This window comes from Lissotriton helveticus, chromosome 1_2 (genome assembly GCF_964261635.1).
Source record: "Lissotriton helveticus chromosome 1_2, aLisHel1.1, whole genome shotgun sequence".
NCBI lineage: Eukaryota > Metazoa > Chordata > Amphibia > Caudata > Salamandridae > Lissotriton > Lissotriton helveticus.
The window spans coordinates 340,560,230-340,580,452 of NC_136058.1; the positions used below are offsets into that span (position 1 = coordinate 340,560,230).

The 20,223-nt window shown below is 41.2% G+C and overlaps 4 non-coding genes across 4 annotated transcripts; all 4 read left to right on the top strand.

Annotated features, from left to right (window-relative positions):
- Positions 1-300: 300 nt before the first annotated feature.
- Positions 301-372, top strand: TRNAD-GUC (transfer RNA aspartic acid (anticodon GUC)). The gene has a single exon. It is a non-coding gene; the product is annotated as a tRNA-Asp (tRNA).
- A 1,342-nt stretch (positions 373-1,714) lies between these two features.
- On the top strand, positions 1,715-1,786 carry TRNAD-GUC (transfer RNA aspartic acid (anticodon GUC)). Its single transcript has one exon. It is a non-coding gene; the product is annotated as a tRNA-Asp (tRNA).
- A 14,619-nt stretch (positions 1,787-16,405) lies between these two features.
- Positions 16,406-16,477, top strand: TRNAD-GUC (transfer RNA aspartic acid (anticodon GUC)). The gene has a single exon. It is a non-coding gene; the product is annotated as a tRNA-Asp (tRNA).
- Positions 16,478-17,817: 1,340 nt separating this feature from the next.
- Positions 17,818-17,889, top strand: TRNAD-GUC (transfer RNA aspartic acid (anticodon GUC)). Its single transcript has one exon. It is a non-coding gene; the product is annotated as a tRNA-Asp (tRNA).
- The last annotated feature ends 2,334 nt before the right edge of the window (positions 17,890-20,223 follow it).

Here is a 20,223-nt window from a genome sequence, read left to right on the forward strand (position 1 = left end):
TATATATATATATATATATATATATATATATATATATATATATATATATATATAAATATATATTGATAGTTAGAAAGATAGCCAGATAGACAGATCGATAGATAGATATTTATTTCAATGAAATAATTTCTTGATAAAACTGATTGTTTTTGGCTAGGAATTTCTGTATTGTAATATTTAGGAAAAAAGATTACTTGTCCTAACCAAAAGCAGCAAATCTGCCTATTACAATACTGTGAATTGATCGAGGGTATGCCTTAACCCCAAGGAGGTGAGCACTGTTTAACTGATGCCAATAAGTCCTCGTTAGTATAGTGGTCAGTATCCCCACCTGTCACGCGGGAGACCGGGGTTCAATTCCCCGACGGGGAGGCGATTCATTTTATTCACACAATTAAATAAAATGATGCACTTTCTAACATTGTAAAATATATCTGTCATTATCCTTGCCTATTCCGATTGAGAAAAAAGGTTGAATTCACAGATGGACAAAATGCTTACTGATGTGTTAACTGAAATTCAGAATATGCTCTGAATATTTCAATATGCACAGGCGTACCATCAAAAACACTTTACATCTGCATTCTCTTGGAAAATGAGATGAAGCAGTGGTGAATCCTAGGCTGCTGTTCCACTCGATTGGCACAATTTACAAGTAGAATGACTGCTTTTGGTTAGTAGTGACCCCTGGTGGCTAATAGTTATAAGCTGCAAATGGTAAAGTGAGCTGATTATATATATATATATAGATATATATATAAATATATATATTGATAGTTAGAAAGATAGCCAGATAGACAGATTGATAGATAGATATTTATTTCAATGAAATCATTTCTTGATAAAACTGATTGTTTTTGGCTAGGAATTTCTGTATTGTAATATTTAGGAAAAAAGATTACTTGTCCTAACCAAAAGCAGCAAATCTGCCTATTACAATACTGTGAATTGATCGAGGGTATGCCTTAACCCCAAGGAGGTGAGCACTGTTTAACTGATGCCAATAAGTCCTCGTTAGTATAGTGGTCAGTATCCCTGCCTGTCCCGCAGGAGACCGGGGATCAATTCCCCGACGGGGAGGCGATTCCTTTTATTCACACAATTAAATAAAATGATGCACTTTCTAACATTGTAAAATATATCTGTCATTATCCTTGCCTATTCCGATTGAGAAAAAAGGTTGAATTCACAGATGGACAAAATGCTTACTGATGTGTTAACTGAAATTCAGAATATGCTCTGAATATTTCAATATGCACAGGCGTACCATCAAAAACACTTTACATCTGCATTCTCTTGGAAAATGAGATGAAGAAGTGGTGAATCCTAGGCTGCTGTTCCACTCGATTGGCACAATTTACAAGTAGAATGACTGCTTTTGGTTAGTAGTGACCCCTGGTGGCTAATAGTTATAAGCTGCAAATGGTAAATTGAGCTGATTATATATATATATATAGATATATATAAATATATATATTGATAGTTAGAAAGATAGCCAGATAGACAGATCGATAGATAGATATTTATTTCAATGAAATAATTTCTTGATAAAACTGATTGTTTTTGGCTAGGAATTTCTGTATTGTAATATTTAGGAAAAAAGATTACTTGTCCTAACCAAAAGCAGCAAATCTGCCTATTACAATACTGTGAATTGATCGAGGGTATGCCTTAACCCCAAGGAGGTGAGCACTGTTTAACTGATGCTAATAAGTCCTCGTTAGTATAGTGGTCAGTATCCCCGCCTGTCACGCGGGAGACCGGGGTTCAATTCCCCGACGGGGAGGCGATTCATTTTATTCACACAATGAAATAAAATGATGTACTTTCTAACATTGTAAAATATATCTGTCATTATCCTTGCCTATTCCGATTGAGAAAAAAGGTTGAATTCACTGATGGCCAAAATGCTTACTGATGTGTTAACTGAAATTCAGAATATGCTCTGAATATTTCAATATGCACAGGCGTACCATCAAAAACACTTTACATCTGCATTCTCTTGGAAAATGAGATGAAGCAGTGGTGAATCCTAGGCTGCTGTTCCACTCGATTGGCACAATTTACAAGTAGAATGACTGCTTTTGGTTAGTAGTGACCCCTGGTGGCTAATAGTTATAAGCTGCAAATGGTAATGTGAGCTGATTATATATATATATATATTACCTACTGGCGGTCGCCAGTAGGTATATATAGTTAGGATTTTTTCTCTATGGGTTTTTTGAAAATTCTATGTCTAATAACTTTGGCGTTTGTGGACGGAATCGGCTGAAATTTTCAGGAAAATGGCACATTTTGTTTCTGAGCAGCCCTTGGAAATTTGGGGGGGGTTCGTCCAGTGGGGGCCGAGAAAAAAGGGGGGTCCCAAAACGTGTTTTTAACATTGAGTTTTCCATAGGGCGGTTGGCCTCACTTTTAGCCCGAACGGCTGAATGGATTTGCACGAAACTTGGCAAAATTGTAGGGACTGGTAGCCCGATGTGCCTTTTGTAGGTCTCAATATATGTGCTCCAGTGGATTTTGAGAAATTAACGTTTAAAAAAAGATATATATCTGTAACAGCGGACCGGTTAGCGCTCTGGTTCGCGGACTTTTCGCGCAACGGAGCTTTGTGAAGCGAAGCTGATTGGTTCTCCGGCGTCTGTCAACATTCCAAACAGTCCGTAGCGGCCGCCATCTTGTCTCTCGGTAGGATCGAGAGACAAGAGGAGGTCAAAACAAAGGGGGAAATAACTATAAGGGGGCATAGTAGATCCTCGCTGACCCCCTAGGTTTGATGTGGAGGTTTTAAAAGGGCCCCGCGGGGCAAAAAAAAAACAAAATAATAATAATCGAACGGCTGAATGGATTTGCACGAAACTTGGCAAAATATTAGGGACTGGTAGCCCGATGTGCCTTTGCTAGGTCTCAATATATGTGCTCCAGTGGATTTTGAGAAATTAACGTTGAAAAAAAGATATATATCTGTAACAGCGCTCCGCTTCGCGTACTTTTCGCGTTACGGAGCTTTGCGAAGCTGATTGGTTCTCCGGCGTCTGTCAACATTCCAAACAGTCCGTAGCGGCCGCCATCTTGTCCCTCGGTAGGATTGAGAGACAAGAGGAGGCCAAAGCGAAGGGGGAAATGACCATAAGGGGGCATAGTAGATCCTTCCTGACCTCTTAGGTTTGATGTACCATTTTGCCAAGTTTGGTGTAATTCCGTTCAGCCATTCAGGCTGTAGACGTATGTAAATGTCCTATGGAAAATTGCATGGGGAAAACACATTTGAAAGTGTTGAAATTTAGAACCAATTAAAATGTTACTTTGGTTTTGTATTTGTGTGTGATGAAAGTTAATTGGTTATGTATATATGTCAAATGAGAGGAAACCACAGCCATTTTGTGATACTACTGTCTGAGGTACATTTGTGAGGAATTTTTGGTGGTGAATTTCTGGTGTTTGATTTACACAGTACTAACACTTCTGCTACTTTTAAAAAGGTGAGTTGTTAATTTGTATGGGGAACTATGTTGTACACTTGAAGATAATTTGAAAAATGTTTTCTGTTATTTATTTGCAGTCCTTCTGTTATACTAAATACTTGATAAAGTTAGTTTTATATTATGTATTACTAAAGACGATAAATGAAAGTGATTATTTTTTTCTGCAATTTACAGCAAGCAATTTCAAAATAAAATGGCTCACAATGAAGAGACCGTGGCAATTTCTTTTGAATTGTCCACTACATTGATTGAAATTGAGAGCACCAATAATGAAATATTGTCACAAGGAGGACATGACTTGTATGATTCCATTAGATTGATTGAAATGGACAGCACCAAGAATGAAATATTGTCACAAGGAGATGACTTGAATGATTCCACTACATTGATTGAAATTGAGAGCACCAATAATGAAATATTGTCACAAGGAGGAGATGGCTTGTATGATTCCATTAGATTGATTGAAATGGACAGCACCAATAATGAAATATTGTCACAAGGAGGAGATGACTTGAATGATTCCACTACATTGATTGAAATTGAGAGCACCAATAATGAAATATTGTCACGAGGAGATGACTTGAATGATTCCACTACATTGATTGAAATTGACAGCACCAATAATGAAATATTGTCAGAAGGAGGAGATGACTTGAATGATTTTTTTGATCAATCTCTTGATGGCGAATTTATCGAGTGTTTGGAGACCATAGAGTTACAAGAATCATCATTGCAGACTTTTAATGAGGAGATTCCAGATGAGATGATTGAAGAGGAAATTACTGATGAGGACATGTTACTAGTTCTTTCAAATTTAGAAAATTCTGAAGAATACATTTATATTTAGAAATCAAAAATTGTTTGAGACATTATTCATTTTTATTTTTAATTTATGAGGTTGTAGCGAAGTGATTGTAGTATAAAATGAGACTTATAGTATAGAGTGCAACATTTTTATGTTACATGGTAAGTTTACTCATATTTACTTCCCTTCTGCCACTATATTATCTCCAATGTGTATTTGACATGTCTTCTTCATCTCCGGCCTCCTTTCTCTCACTGTGTGTCTCCGATGCATCTTATCGCTGGTATTTTGTGTAATTACAGAAGAGAGTAAAATAAAATAGTTTGGAACGTGAAAAGGGGTCAAAGTAGAGTACTCCTCACCCCCTAGGCCTTTTTAGGCGGTCCCAAAAGGATCAGTTTCTGCTTTCCTGAGAGATTATGGTATGAGTTCCATATACCACAATAACTTGCATTACAACATGCAAGATATCTATCTCCTATTACCAACTTTTGGAGATATTCGCGGTAAGCGCGAATATCTCCAAAAAGTAACACCTGCCCTGAGCAGTTCTTAGCCATGTTATCCAATGGGAGGTGGATAACATGGCTAAGAGTATTAGCTCGGTAATGCATGAATATCGCTGAGTTTTTAGCGATATTCATGCATTGCGGCCGTTTATTATCGCATTTGCGATAAACCTTGATAATAGTAAGGTTTATCTTCGATAATTTCTGACGATGCTTAGTGGTAAAAAATTGGTTGGTAAGCATCGTTAGCGATAAATATCGCTTAACTTTGGTAATATGCCCCAACGTCTGTTAACGTTCGATTCGAAGGAAATGAGGAAGTGTTGAAAAACATTGTCTGCGCCATCTTGCCTTTTTTGAAATGCCACACTTTTGTCGTGCACGGCAGCCATTTTAGATGTCTTGACCAGACCCACTCTCTGCACGCTGTCGATTCGTAGCATGGCTCCTCACCCTCGTAAGCATCTCCCCCAGGCACTGGTCACCACCGCTCTCTGTCTTATGCATGGGCAATAAACCTTCCCCCATCTGCACTGCTCTTCCCTGAGAATCACACTCTGTGCCCGCCCGACACCTCCCTTTCGCCCTATTCACTACCGCACCCTCTGACACTCCTCTTCCTCTGTGTCCGAATGTCCAGGCCGGTCCTAGGCTATCAGCTAGCCCTGCAGATGTAGTTTATGGCCCCAGCTGTAAAGAATCACCCCTCTTCAAAGGAGTTATAGTAGATCAAGGCCCACACCCGATGTGATCCGTCACAGCACACGTGTTCCTACTATCTGAAAACCATCCTGTATTGTGATTGGGGAGGGGACTGAGCCTGAAGCGGAAGATTCCAGGAATGACTCTTTGTACATCAAAGTTTTTACAATTATGTGTCACATTAAAAATATATAGCACTCCAACAAAGTAGTAGGAATATAAAACTTTAATAACATATAAATATATACAACAAAACAAAAACAGTAAAAACATTTAAACAACGAAGAGACCGTGGCAATTTCTTTTTAATTATCCAATAGATTTATTGAAATTGACAGCACCAATAATGAAATATTCTTGTCAGTAGCGGTCTGTTGTGCGAATAGTTCCAAGGCAGCAGAACGCGCTGAAATCTAGATGGCACGAAGGTGATGTCTAGTAAGTTGCCGCCCAGCAAAAAACGGCGTGGGGCGCCGCGGGGGTGAGTGAGTCCAGTAGGCACCACAGCTATTCTTACCGGCATTGCAGAATTACTGCTGGGGACAATGCCTGTGCTGTAGCAGGGTCACAGCAGAAACAAAAAGGATTCTGTTGAAGATGTTGTTGGTTTTCAATTTGAAAACAGTTCTGGTGTCAACTGCTATGCTAATGTAGTGGTTAATGTTTTGTTTTCTCTAGAAAATGTAAAAGAGGGGGAGGCAGTCCAAAGTTCCGTTAAAAGGGCAAAGGAAAGGATCGGTGGTTTGAACTATCAGTCAAAAAGGGGAGGGGGTGCAATAATTTTTCCTACCGGGTCACACTGTGCTTTCACCGGAAGTAAGGTCTGCAGGATTGTAGTAATTCAAAGTGAGGCTGGCGCCAGCATGGGAGCGCCGACGTCCCGCGGATACAGTTTCGTCACTCCACGGGCGATCATGGCAGTCATTCCCCATCGGGGGTCGGAGACTCCCGCGGCTCCTCTAGAATCTTCAAGGTCGTGGAGGACTACGGTGGTGGAGTCAACCAGTGACCGGGCCATTTCTTTATGTTGGGCCCGCTCTTGCCAGGTCGACCGCCATTTTGAGAGTTCGGCAGCTACCGGCGATCGCGGGGTCACATGAGCGGACGGGCTCCACCCTGCCGGGCGAGACGTTGCAGCATGGCCACAGTGGAAGAACCGTTATCTAGGTCGTTCCGAAACTGTGCAGCACTGTAGTTGTTAGGATGCCACCGCCTGGAGCGCTGAGGGTGCAGCTGGGAAGCCTCCACCTGGGGAGGCGGGAGAGGCCTGTTCGCACCGTCTCTCCCTCCCAGTGCACCCCACGGCGTCTCGCTTGAGATTTGTTATGGCCGGACCAGGCGATGAGGACGAGGGGGGGGTCGGAGGCATGTGCAAGACATCCCCCTCCAGTGTTGTCGCAGCCATTATAAAAGAAAGAAGTGTCCCGTCCGTCTTTGGGCCGGGCTTCCGGTGGATGTCGGCCGGACGCCCCTGGCTCTGGCCCCATGAACGGGTTTCTTGGTTTATCGGCTGCAGCCGGATCCCGTCGGCCTCGGCCCCCCGACCGTTGGTGGTCGGACCGGAAGAGCATGTGGCGGGACTACCTGCAACTCTCAAGGGCCACCGCGGCCGGACTGGGAGAGAGAGGGGAGGGTCGAGGAGACATTCCCCCCCCCCTGCAACTGTTCAGCGTTGTAAAGGCAATCCCCTGGCCGGGTCCCGCTGGTCTCGGCCTCTCCTCCGGCTACACCCTACGTTAGGATCTCCTGGCCGAGGCGTGGCAGCAGGACCTGCCTTATATGGGCTGCTCCCGGCTGGGCGTAGCCGGAACCCTGCCCCACCTTGGAAGTTTCCAGAGTGGGGGTGGATGTTCTACTGACTTGCATTTTCCCTAGTCTATCGATTTTTTTGGCGTGGCAGGCGGTGGGACAGCGAGGGGTGATTTGGTTTCTCTTACTGTTTTTCTGGTCTCTCACCACTGGCATATTTTAACGTTTTCTTGTTTCTAGGACATTAATAGGTTTTATCATTACGTTATGTTATCGTTTCTTTGTTCGTTGTTTAATAAAAGTTCATGTTCATCAGTGGCCTACTGATTTTCGTTTTCCTATTTTTTTCTTTCCAGGTTGTTTCATGGTAAAGTTTCTGTTAACAGGATACAGTGATCACTTCGTTATTATTGCATATGTCCTTTTCACTAGGGGTGCTCTCTGGTCGGGCCAGATGACGTATCTCTAGTAAATGGTCCGGGTGAAAAAGGTGCATCAATCAGTGGGGAGTAGATAGGCATGACAGATTACAACGGGGGAGAACGGTCCGCATTACGTACCCTTTCACTACTTGCAAAGATTTTCCTACGTTTATTTGCAAACAGGGAATACCTCCAAAAAGAACTAATTCCCAAACAGTCAATGTTCGGACAATCAATCAATCAATGAGGAATGAAATAGGTACGACGTGTTAAAGGCTTGCGTTACCTACCCTTCACTATCTGCAAAGGGAGATAGAATATTCCTATTCTTCCTCGTTTGCAGGTAGAGAAGATCGTTAAGAGAATTAACTTCGAACAATTCAATGCTCGATTGAAACAATCAACAAGGGGTACTGTGAACACAAATGAACGCCGCTTATATACATACGCATTGCTATTTTCAACAGGTTGTTCCTAATGTTTCTATTTTAGCGAGGTCAAAAGAGATCCCATTAGTGGCCTACTGATTTTGCTCGATTCCTTTTGTTTTTTTACACGATTTTTCGCTATCTGCAAAGACTAAACAGAGTATTGCGACTCTGTGCTTGTTTGTAAATAGAGAATGAACCAAAGAGAACAATCAATCAAATGGAGAGAGAAGCAGGCACGACGGATTACAAAGGGGGAAAGGGCTGCGTTAACTACCCTTCACTATCTGCAAAGAGAGAGTACTCCTAATAGAAATGAGGGGTGGGGGGCAGCAATCAAAGCAGATCAGTGTGCATAAACACGAAAAAAAAAATTCTTACCACGTACTTGACATTCGACAGCTTATGATATTTGCTATTAAAAAACCATTGAAATTCACTGAAAAAACCATAGGTTATAGACCATATATAGTTAGGAATTAGCATTTACAAAACCTTGAAAATTCACTGAAAAAACCATAGGTTATAGACCATATATAGTTAGGAATTAGCATTTAAAAAACCTTATTTTACTCACACAAAACCATTGAAATTCCATATATAGTTAGTTGCACTAACTATATATTGCGCACCCGCAATCCACTGCTGATGATGTCACATATTACATCATTCATGACATGGTCAGTGACATCACTGATGACATCACTGATGACATCTCAAATGACATCACTGATGACATCTCACTTGACATCAATGATCACATCACTGATGATATCATTCATGTGACAATACAATGCATCTCCTCACATTTTAATATAACCTCTGTTTCACCCAGTGTTAAAAACAGAGTATAATTTTTGAAACAATTGACACACCAATACTAGTTACTACATACGTACTCACTGATTCCTACGTCTACACACACATTCACTCATTCACCCATACAATCATTCATACATACAATCACTCATGTTTACAACACAATCATATGCACTCATACACCTATACAGACACTGCCACTCTGCCACTCATCCATGGAGTTACTCACACACCTAGTCAGTCCTGTAAAGAATCAATCACACTTCCATTTTCTACTCTATACAGTTAAACATAGAGCACCTTACGTTTTCAACCATATACTAACACATACTTACTCTCTTATACAATCATTGATACAAGTACACATTGATCTGTACAGAGTCACACACCTCCCATCCAGCCACACACACACTCAGTCTCCCATGCAAATACTTGGGCAATCAATCAATAACCCATATAGTTACTCATATAGCTACTGATCAACACATGCAGCAGTTTACAGAACAACAGACATAATGATGCACAAATTAAGACAGTTTAGTCACTAACCCATGCACTCAGTGAGACACATTTAATCACTCACTCATACATTCAGTCATGCACCTACTAAATCCTTCGTCCAGACACTTATACATCCACTCATTCTTCAATATGTAAGACATATTTTAACTTTACAGAAACATAGTCACTGGATGTTGTCATCAGTGATGTCATCAGTGATGTCATTTGAGATGTCATCAGTGATGTCATCAGTGATGTCACTGACCATGTCATGAATGATGTAATATGTGACATCATCAGCAGTGGATTGCGGGTGCGCAATATATAGTTAGTGCAACTAACTATATATGGAATTTCAATGGTTTTGTGTGAGTAAAATAAGGTTTTTTAAATGCTAATTCCTAACTATATATGGTCTATAACCTATGGTTTTTTCAGTGAATATATATATATATATATATATATATATATATATATATATATACATATATATATATATATATATATATATATATATATATATTACCTACTGGCGGTCGCCAGTAGGTATATATAGTTAGGATTTTTTCTCTATGGGTTTTTTGAAAATTCTATGTCTAATAACTTTGGCGTTTGTGGACGGAATTGGCTGAAATTTTCAGGAAAATGGCACATTTTGTTTCTGAGCAGCCCTTGAAAATTTGGGGGGGGTTCGTCAAGGGGGGGCCGAGAAAAAAGGGGGGTCCCAAAACGTGTTTTTAACATTGAGTTTTCCATAGGGCGGTTGGCCTCACTTTTAGCCCGAACGGCTGAATGGATTTGCACGAAACTTGGCAAAATTGTAGGGACTGGTAGCCCGATGTGCCTTTTGTAGGTCTCAATATATGTGCTCCAGTGGATTTTGAGAAATTAACGTTTAAAAAAAGATATATATCTGTAACAGCGGACCGGTTAGCGCTCTGGTTCGCGGACTTTTCGCGCAACGGAGCTTTGTGAAGCGAAGCTGATTGGTTCTCCGGCGTCTGTCAACATTCCAAACAGTCCGTAGCGGCCGCCATCTTGTCTCTCGGTAGGATCGAGAGACAAGAGGAGGTCAAAACAAAGGGGGAAATAACTATAAGGGGGCATAGTAGATCCTCGCTGACCCCCTAGGTTTGATGTGGAGGTTTTAAAAGGGCCCCGCGGGGCAAAAAAAAATAATAAAAATAATAATTGAACGGCTGAATGGATTTGCACGAAACTTGGCAAAATATTAGGGACTGGTAGCCCGATGTGCCTTTGCTAGGTCTCAATATATGTGCTCCAGTGGATTTTGAGAAATTAACGTTCAAAAAAAGATATATATCTGTAACAGCGCTCCGCTTCGCGTAACGGAGGTTTGCGAAGCTGATTGGTCATTCTGTCACTGGGCTATAGTTGGGCTACATCTGGCTGATATTTGGGCTACATTTGTTTTTTTGTGTGTCTGGCGGCCATCTTTGGGCTACATTGGGCTACATTGGGCTTCATTGGGCTACATTCGGCTAATTAGCAAATAGCTCATCGCAAACTAGGAATGGTAAAGAATCGCTATTTATTCCTTAAAGTTCGCTATTTAGGAAATGCAAAAAACTTTGATGATACATATGGCGGTTCATCTCTAACAAGATAAGAAGCATAGGGATACATTTATGATGACTGGCGCATCACCAGGGATGTGTTAGTCATTCTGTGCCGCTGTTCCGTCACCTATGATGTGCTGCATTTACAATGCGGCGCATCATGGGGCAAAAACAGCACAGATGCGTGATGTATCTGTGCCGTAAAGGTGGCGCATTGCTGGAGTTGTATCGCAAGTGTGATGAAGCTCCAGCAAGGGTCGGGGGTGCCCCTGTCGCAGGGTTTCTGTTCTCACACAGAACTGTGGACAGAGGATTGGAACCTCGGCGAATGCATTGCTGGAGTTGTATCGCAAGTGTGATGAAGCTCCAGCAAGGGTCAGGGGTGCCCCTGTCGCAGGGTTTCTGTTCTCACACAGAACTGTGGACAGAGGATTGGAACCTCGGCGAATTAGGGTGTCCCAAAACTCACGTTAGTAATCAAAAACTATTTAGCAAGCTAGGTACAGTGTCACATTGGATATAACAAACTCTCAATGTTTAGACAATCCAGAATATGAACTTATAGTACCTCAGGATACGTGGAACTCATGAACAGTCGGTCGTTATATATTTCTTAGAAACCAGAACATGGAGTTAAGAAGAACACATGTGTATTTGAAATGTTTATTTACTAATGCCGTCTTCTCAGGCGTAGTACCTTAGATAATAAAAGTACACATATTATCAGTAGCAAAATTACCAGCATAGTTACTAGTACATAAAAAGTGAATGGTGATAGTATGTTAACATGCTGTAAATGAATAAGAGTTAGCAACACTTATAAGCAGCCGCGGGCCGTGGAGGGAGTTACGGTGAGGCATGGAGGCGGGGAGGGGGAGAAGCAGGGTGGAGAATACAAGTACACATATTATCAGTAGCAAAATTACCAGCATAGTTACTAGTACATAAAAAGCGAATGGTGACAGTATGTTAACATGCTGTAAATGAATAAGAGTTAGCAACACTTATAAGCAGCCGCGGGCCGTGGAGGGAGTTACGGTGGGGCAGGGAGGCGGGGAGGGGGAGGGGCAAGGTAGAGAGGGCTCCACCCTGCTTCTCCCCCTCCCCGCCTCCCTGCCTCACCGTAACTCCCTCCACGGCCCGCGGCTGCTTATATCTCACCCTCCCTAATACACATATTATATTATTTGCTAAGAAGGTCTCTTTGTGTTGGTTTAGGGCGTGCCCATACTTTAGTGTCTTAGATTTGAAGGAATCACATCAGCATACACCAGCTCTCTCTTCATGTGAACCGCATCAACTGTTGTGTATGTGTGTTCGGCAAAGCAATATAAAACCCGCCTCATGCCCAGAATTGGCAGAAGTTGCACTTATGTTATGAGTATGAAGTCGTGGAGATCAGACCTCATAACAATTCTGTATCGTGTTGTTCTTGAAACTTTAGCACTCGCTGTACAGATATAGTTTAACAAGCAAAGCAGATAGTAGAGCAATAACATATTATTCTCATGTAAACCACGATGAACTACTAGGTGGAAAGCTAAAGCAACAACTAAATGTCGTGTGCAGAAGTTGCAAAAAAGGAAAAATGGCGTTTAAACCGGTAATGAGCCCATGCTAACTTAACACGGTGTAAAGATATCCAGGACCTAGATGACACCTCCTCATGATCCGGAAACGAACTGAATAAGATAATAGAAGTGCCATCTCATGAGAGCAGATTGCAAGTTTATATGTGGACGGTCCGCAAGGTAAAGCATTAAAAACTAGGAAAATTCAATGCTAAAGAAAAATAAAACAGCCAAGTACTTTATCGAGTCTTAAGCCAATAGGCAAGGTAAATAATAAAAACTTGACAATTAAGTCAATGAATTGTCAATGAAATGCTAGTACTCAGCATATGAAACATGAAAAAGGTCTATGACATAACTGTGTATGCAAAATAAGCTGCAACAGCCTCCAACAGGAAGTCACCGTCTTCATCCGAAAACAGTTCAGCCATCCAATTTAAAAGCGGAAAAGAACATACGTGCTCTCCCAGCACCGGATCCTCTATCACCATCAGAGGACAGCTCGGTGGGTTTTCAAGAAAGCTGTGTTCCAAGAAAGACTGTGCTGCCGCCAGTAAATTCCAGGGACCAAGTAGTCCATGCATCAATGCCACAGCCATAATCCTTTCGCCAGGACAAATCAACTCGTGAGTAATGATAGGAGTCATCAGCTGATTAAAGTCGACGACAGGAGAAACCGGTCCGCAGAGACACAAATCAATGGCCCAATCGAAATCACAGGTCAGGCAGTGAAATACAGGCTGGACACAGGTGAAGTAGGAGAACCGAAAAGATAATCCATATGCCGTGCTTAATATCGCCAACGGCATTGTGCCATAATATTCTAGCATGCGATTGCGGAACAGTGTCAGCAGCTGCAGGGTCGGAGGTTGCATAGGAGGGACATCCATATTTAAAAATGTAAAAAAGTACAAGAGCGTCCGCTGGTAATGCAAGTAAAAATGCAATCCACGAACCAGAGTGGAGAAAATGGAATGAAAGGGAGTAGGGATGACTCCAAAGATTTTCTCAAATGAAGTCACGAGACCACTGGTAACAACTTTAAAAAAGTGTGCCAGGGATTTTGTGGAGGATGCGTTAAAGATAGTCGGAAACATGTTGCTGAAATTGAAAGGCAAACCTGTGTACGGGTGTTCGCTATGTGAAGTACGAAAGTTTCACGGGCCGAACTCAAGGCCACCTCTCTCTGAGACAAAAGAGCTCTTATTCTTGTCATGCTGTTGAAACGTGTCCCAAGGTTGGTATTTGTGGCCAGATTGAAAACTCCCTATGTTCATGTGTGGGAGGAAATAGAACATTTCTGCAGCAAATAACCCGTTCACTTACTGTTACGATAAAAGGAATACTTTTAATTAACTCAGAACAATCTTCATTATTGAGCATCAAATAACTACCATTTTCCAACAACTTGAACGTGGGGATGATAGCAGGAACTGGCGTGCCTTGCATCACGCAAGCCATATTTGGTCGCTGTTTGTTGCATGAATCGTGTAACTGTATGTGCCTACACATTAGTGAATGATCTGGCGTCTCAGTGCATTCCTCTCCATTCAGATAAACTTCTTGATCATCTTTGAAACATCTGTATGTGTATGGAAGCGACCAGACCTCATGAACAAAAGCACTACCTAAAGGTTCATAAAGACCTATTGGTATATATTTCATACAATTTGAAAACTTATATAAAGCAAAAGGCAGCGTTATTAAACCGTCGATAAGGCATGTTGCCAAAAAACCCGCAATCCTCTGCTGATGATGTCACTGAGCATGTCATGAATGATGTAATATGTGACATCATCAGTAGTGGATTATGGGTAATAGTATCTCTAGTTTACTCCCCTATAGCTGTCTTTCTTTTAACATAAGTGTGTGTTTCCTTCCCTTATACTTACTGTTTTTGGTTCGCTTCCAGTTCGCGTACCAGCGAGCGAACTAGGAAGCGAACTAAGAGAAATAGAGGTTGGCACAGTTCCAAATATTGTACCAATTTTTTAATAACGGGGAGGTAGTTCTGAAAAGAACTTTTTTTTTTATTTTGCTGAACATTTTTTTACTGTAAGGTTCCCGATTCGCGAAGCGGGAACGAAGAAAAAAAAATATTTAAAAAAATAATTATTCATAAACATATAAAATATATTTTTGGATTTAAAGAAGAATAAATTTTACAGCTACAGATATTAGCTGTTAAAAAACCAATGAAATTCACTGAAAAAACCATAGGTTATAGACCATATATAGTTAGGAATTAGCATTTACAAAACCTTGAAAATTCACTGAAAAAACCATAGGTTATAGACCATATATAGTTAGGAATTAGCATTTACTAAACCTTATTTTACTCACACAAAACCATTGAAATTCCATATATAGTTAGTTGCACTAACTATATATCGCGCACCCGCAATCCACTGCTGATGATGTCACATATTACATCATTCATGACATGGTCAGTGACATCACTGATGACATCACTGATGACATCTCAAATGACATCACTGATGACATCATCTAGTGTCTGTGTGTTTTTGTAAAGTTTAAATACGTTTTACATATTGAAGAATGACTGGATGTATGGAAGACTGAGTGTGTGTGTGGCTGGCTGGGAGGTGTGTGACTCTGTGCATATCAATGTGTACTTGTATCAGTGATTGTATAAGAGAGTAAGTATGTGTTAGTATATGTGTGAAAAGTATGGTGTTCTGTGTTTAACTATAGATGAGGAAATCGAAGTGTGATTGATTCTTCACAGGACTGACTAGGTGTATGAGTGCATATGATAGTGTTCTAATAATAACTGACTGTATGTATGAGTAATTGTATGGGTGAATGAGTGAATGTGTGTGTAGACGTACGAATCAGTGAGTGCGTATGTAGTAACTGGTATTGGTGTGTCATGATGTCATCAGTGATGTCATTTGAGATGTCATCAGTGATGTCATTTCAGATGTCATTAGTGATGTCATCAGTGATGTCACTGAAGTATGGTGTTCTGTGTTTAACTGTATAGATGAAGAAATGGAAGTGTGATTGATTCTTTACAGGACTGACTTGGTGTGTGAGTAACTCCATGGATGAGTGGCAGTGTGTGACTGTCTGCATAGGTGTATGAGTGCATATGATAGTGTTGTAATAATAAGTGACTGTATGTATGAGTTATTGTATGGGTGAATGAGTGAATGTGTGTGTAGACGTAGGAATCAGTGAGTGCGTATGTAGTAACTGGTATTGGTGTGTCATGATGTCATCAGTGATGTCATTTGAGATGTCATCAGTGATGTCATCAGTGATGTCATTTGAGATGTCATCAGTGATGTCATCAGTGATGTCACTGACCATGTCATGAATGATGTAATATGTGACATCATCAGCAGTGGATTGCGGGTGCGCGATATATAGTTAGTGCAACTAACTATATATGGAATTTCAATGGTTTTGTGTGAGTAAAATAAGGTTTAGTAAATGCTAATTCCTAACTATATATGGTCTATAACCTATGGTTTTTTCAGTGAATATATATATATATATATATACATATATATATATATATATATATATATATATATATATATATATATATATATATATAAATATATATATTGATAGTTAGAAAGATAGCCAGATAGACAGATCGATAGATAGATATTTATTTCAATGAAATAATTTCTTGATAAAACTGATTGTTTTTGGCTAGGAATTTCTGTATTGTAATATTTAGGAAAAAAGATTACTTGTCCTAACCAAAAGCAGCAAATCTGCCTATTACAATACTGTGAATTGATCAAGGGTATGCCTTAACCCCAAGGAGGTGAGCACTGTTTAACTGATGCCAATAAGTCCTCGTTAGTATAGTGGTCAGTATCCCCACCTGTCACGCGGGAGACCGGGGTTCAATTCCCCGACGGGGAGGCGATTCATTTTATTCACACAATTAAATAAAATGATGCACTTTCTAACATTGTAAAATATATCTGTCATTATCCTTGCCTATTCCGATTGAGAAAAAAGGTTGAATTCACAGATGGACAAAATGCTTACTGATGTGTTAACTGAAATTCAGAATATGCTCTGAATATTTCAATATGCACAGGCGTACCATCAAAAACACTTTACATCTGCATTCTCTTGGAAAATGAGATGAAGCAGTGGTGAATCCTAGGCTGCTGTTCCACTCGATTGGCACAATTTACAAGTAGAATGACTGCTTTTGGTTAGTAGTGACCCCTGGTGGCTAATAGTTATAAGCTGCAAATGGTAAAGTGAGCTGATTATATATATATATATAGATATATATAAATATATATATTGATAGTTAGAAAGATAGCCAGATAGACAGATCGATAGATAGATATTTATTTCAATGAAATCATTTCTTGATAAAACTGATTGTTTTTGGCTAGGAATTTCTGTATTGTAATATTTAGGAAAAAAGATTACTTGTCCTAACCAAAAGCAGCAAATCTGCCTCTTACAATACTGTGAATTGATCGAGGGTATGCCTTAACCCCAAGGAGGTGAGCACTGTTTAACTGATGCCAATAAGTCCTCGTTAGTATAGTGGTCAGTATCCCCGCCTGTCACGCAGGAGACCGGGGATCAATTCCCCGACGGGGAGGCAATTCCTTTTATTCACACAATTAAATAAAATGATGCACTTTCTAACATTGTAAAATATATCTGTCATTATCCTTGCCTATTCCGATTGAGAAAAAAGGTTGAATTCACAGATGGACAAAATGCTTACTGATGTGTTAACTGAAATTCAGAATATGCTCTGAATATTTCAATATGCACAGGCGTACCATCAAAAACACTTTACATCTGCATTCTCTTGGAAAATGAGATGAAGCAGTGGTGAATCCTAGGCTGCTGTTCCACTCGATTGGCACAATTTACAAGTAGAATGACTGCTTTTGGTTAGTAGTGACCCCTGGTGGCTAATAGTTATAAGCTGCAAATGGTAAAGTGAGCTGATTATATATATATATATAGATATATATAAATATATATATTGATAGTTAGAAAGATAGCCAGATAGACAGATCGATAGATAGATATTTATTTCAATGAAATCATTTCTTGATAAAACTGATTGTTTTTGGCTAGGAATTTCTGTATTGTAATATTTAGGAAAAAAGATTACTTGTCCTAACCAAAAGCAGCAAATCTGCCTATTACAATACTGTGAATTGATCGAGGGTATGCCTTAACCCCAAGGAGGTGAGCACTGTTTAACTGATGCCAATAAGTCCTCGTTAGTATAGTGGTCAGTATCCCCGCCTGTCACGCGGGAGACCAGGGTTCAATTCCCCGACGGGGAGTCGATTCATTTTATTCACACAATGAAATAAAATGATGTACTTTCTAACATTAAAAAATATATCTGTCATTATCCTTGCCTATTCTGATTGAGAAAAAAGGTTGAATTCACTGATGGCTAAAATGCTTACTGATGTGTTAACTGAAATTCAGAATATGCTCTGAATATTTCAATATGCACAGGCGTACCATCAAAAACACTTTACATCTGCATTCTCTTGGAAAATGAGATGAAGCAGTGGTGAATCCTAGGCTGCTGTTCCACTCGATTGGCACAATTTACAAGTAGAATGACTGCTTTTGGTTAGTAGTGACCCCTGGTGGCTAATAGTTATAAGCTGCAAATGGTAATGTGAGCTGATTATATATATATATATATATATATATATATATATATATATGTATATATATTACCTACTGGCGGTCGCCAGTAGGTATATATAGTTAGGATTTTTTCTCTATGGGTTTTTTGAAAATTCTATGTCTAATAACTTTGGCGTTTGTGGACGGAATTGGCTGAAATTTTCAGGAAAATGGCACATTTTGTTTCTGGTACAAAAGGGGGTGGTGATGGACAGAGCATCTGAATCAATCAAACACTCACACCCAGTCAAAAGATCTGGGTTTAATCCATCACCGTTCTTTAGCCCACTCTGCCACCCCAGTTCAGACATGGCTATATGCAAATCAGTCTGACCCTGTGCCTCATGGGAACAGTGCAGCCCGAACCGCCAAGCCATGTCTTCCCTGGACGGGAAACAAGCTTCCGAGGACCGGTTTCTGGCATTCCAGCCGTCTTCAGCCCGGCTTGCTTGAATCCAGTGGCAAAGTGAGCAAGGGACTCACGTCTGAGCATACCCTGCCACACTTATGGCGGCCAAAAGCGGTACAAAAGGGGGTGGTGATGGACAGAGCATCTGAATCAATCAAACACTCACACCCAGTCAAAAGATCTGGGTTTAATCCATCACCGTTCTTTAGCCCACTCTGCCACCCCAGTTCAGACATGGCTATATGCAAATCAGTCTGACCCTGTGCCTCATGGGAACAGTGCAGCCCGAACCGCCAAGCCATGTCTTCCCTGGACGGGAAACAAGCTTCCGAGGACCGGTTTCTGGCATTCCAGCCGTCTTCAGCCCGGCTTGCTTGAATCCAGTGGCAAAGTGAGCAAGGGACTCACGTCTGAGCATACCCTGCCACACTTATGGCGGCCAAAAGCGGTACAAAAGGGGGTGGTGATGGACAGAGCATCTGAATCAATCAAACACTCACACCCAGTCAAAAGATCTGGGTTTAATCCATCACCGTTCTTTAGCCCACTCTGCCACCCCAGTTCAGACATGGCTATATGCAAATCAGTCTGACCCTGTGCCTCATGGGAACAGTGCAGCCCGAACCGCCAAGCCATGTCTTCCCTGGACGGGAAACAAGCTTCCGAGGACCGGTTTCTGGCATTCCAGCCGTCTTCAGCCCGGCTTGCTTGAATCCGAAACCGGTCCCAGGATGCTTGTTTCCGGTCCAGGGAAGACAGGGCTTGGCAGTTCGGGCTGGACTGTTCCCATGAGGCACAGGGTCAGACTGATTTGCATATGGCCATGTCTGAACTGGGGTGGCTGAGTGAACTAAAGAATGGTGATGGATTAAACCCAGATCAGTTGACTGGGGGTGAGTGTTTGATTTGTTGAAACGCTCCGTCCATCATCCCCTTTTGTATCGCTTTGTTCGCCCTAAGTGTGGCAGGGTATGCTCAGACGTGAGTCCCTTGTTCACTTGGCCACTGGATTCAAGATAGCCTGGCTGATGAGGATTATGAATCCGAAACCGGTCCCAGGATGCTTGTTTCCGGTCCAGGGAAGACATGGCTTGGCAGTTCGGGCTGGACTGTTCCCATGAGGCACAGGGTCAGACTGATTTGCATATGGCCATGTCTGAACTGGGGTGGCTGAGTGAACTAAAGAATGGTGATGGATTAAACCCAGATCAGTTGACTGGGGGTGAGTGTTTGATTTGTTGAAACGCTCCGTCCATCATCCCCTCTTGTATCGCTTTGTTCGCCCTAAGTGTGGCAGGGTATGCTCAGACGTGAGTCCCTTGTTCACTTGGCCACTGGATTCAAGATAGCCTGGCTGATGAGGATTATGAATCCGAAACCGGTCCCAGGATGCTTGTTTCCGGTCCAGGGAAGACATGGCTTGGCAGTTCGGGCTGGACTGTTCCCATGAGGCACAGGGTCAGACTGATTTGCATATGGCCATGTCTGAACTGGGGTGGCTGAGTGAACTAAAGAATGGTGATGGATTAAACCCAGATCAGTTGACTGGGGGTGAGTGTTTGAT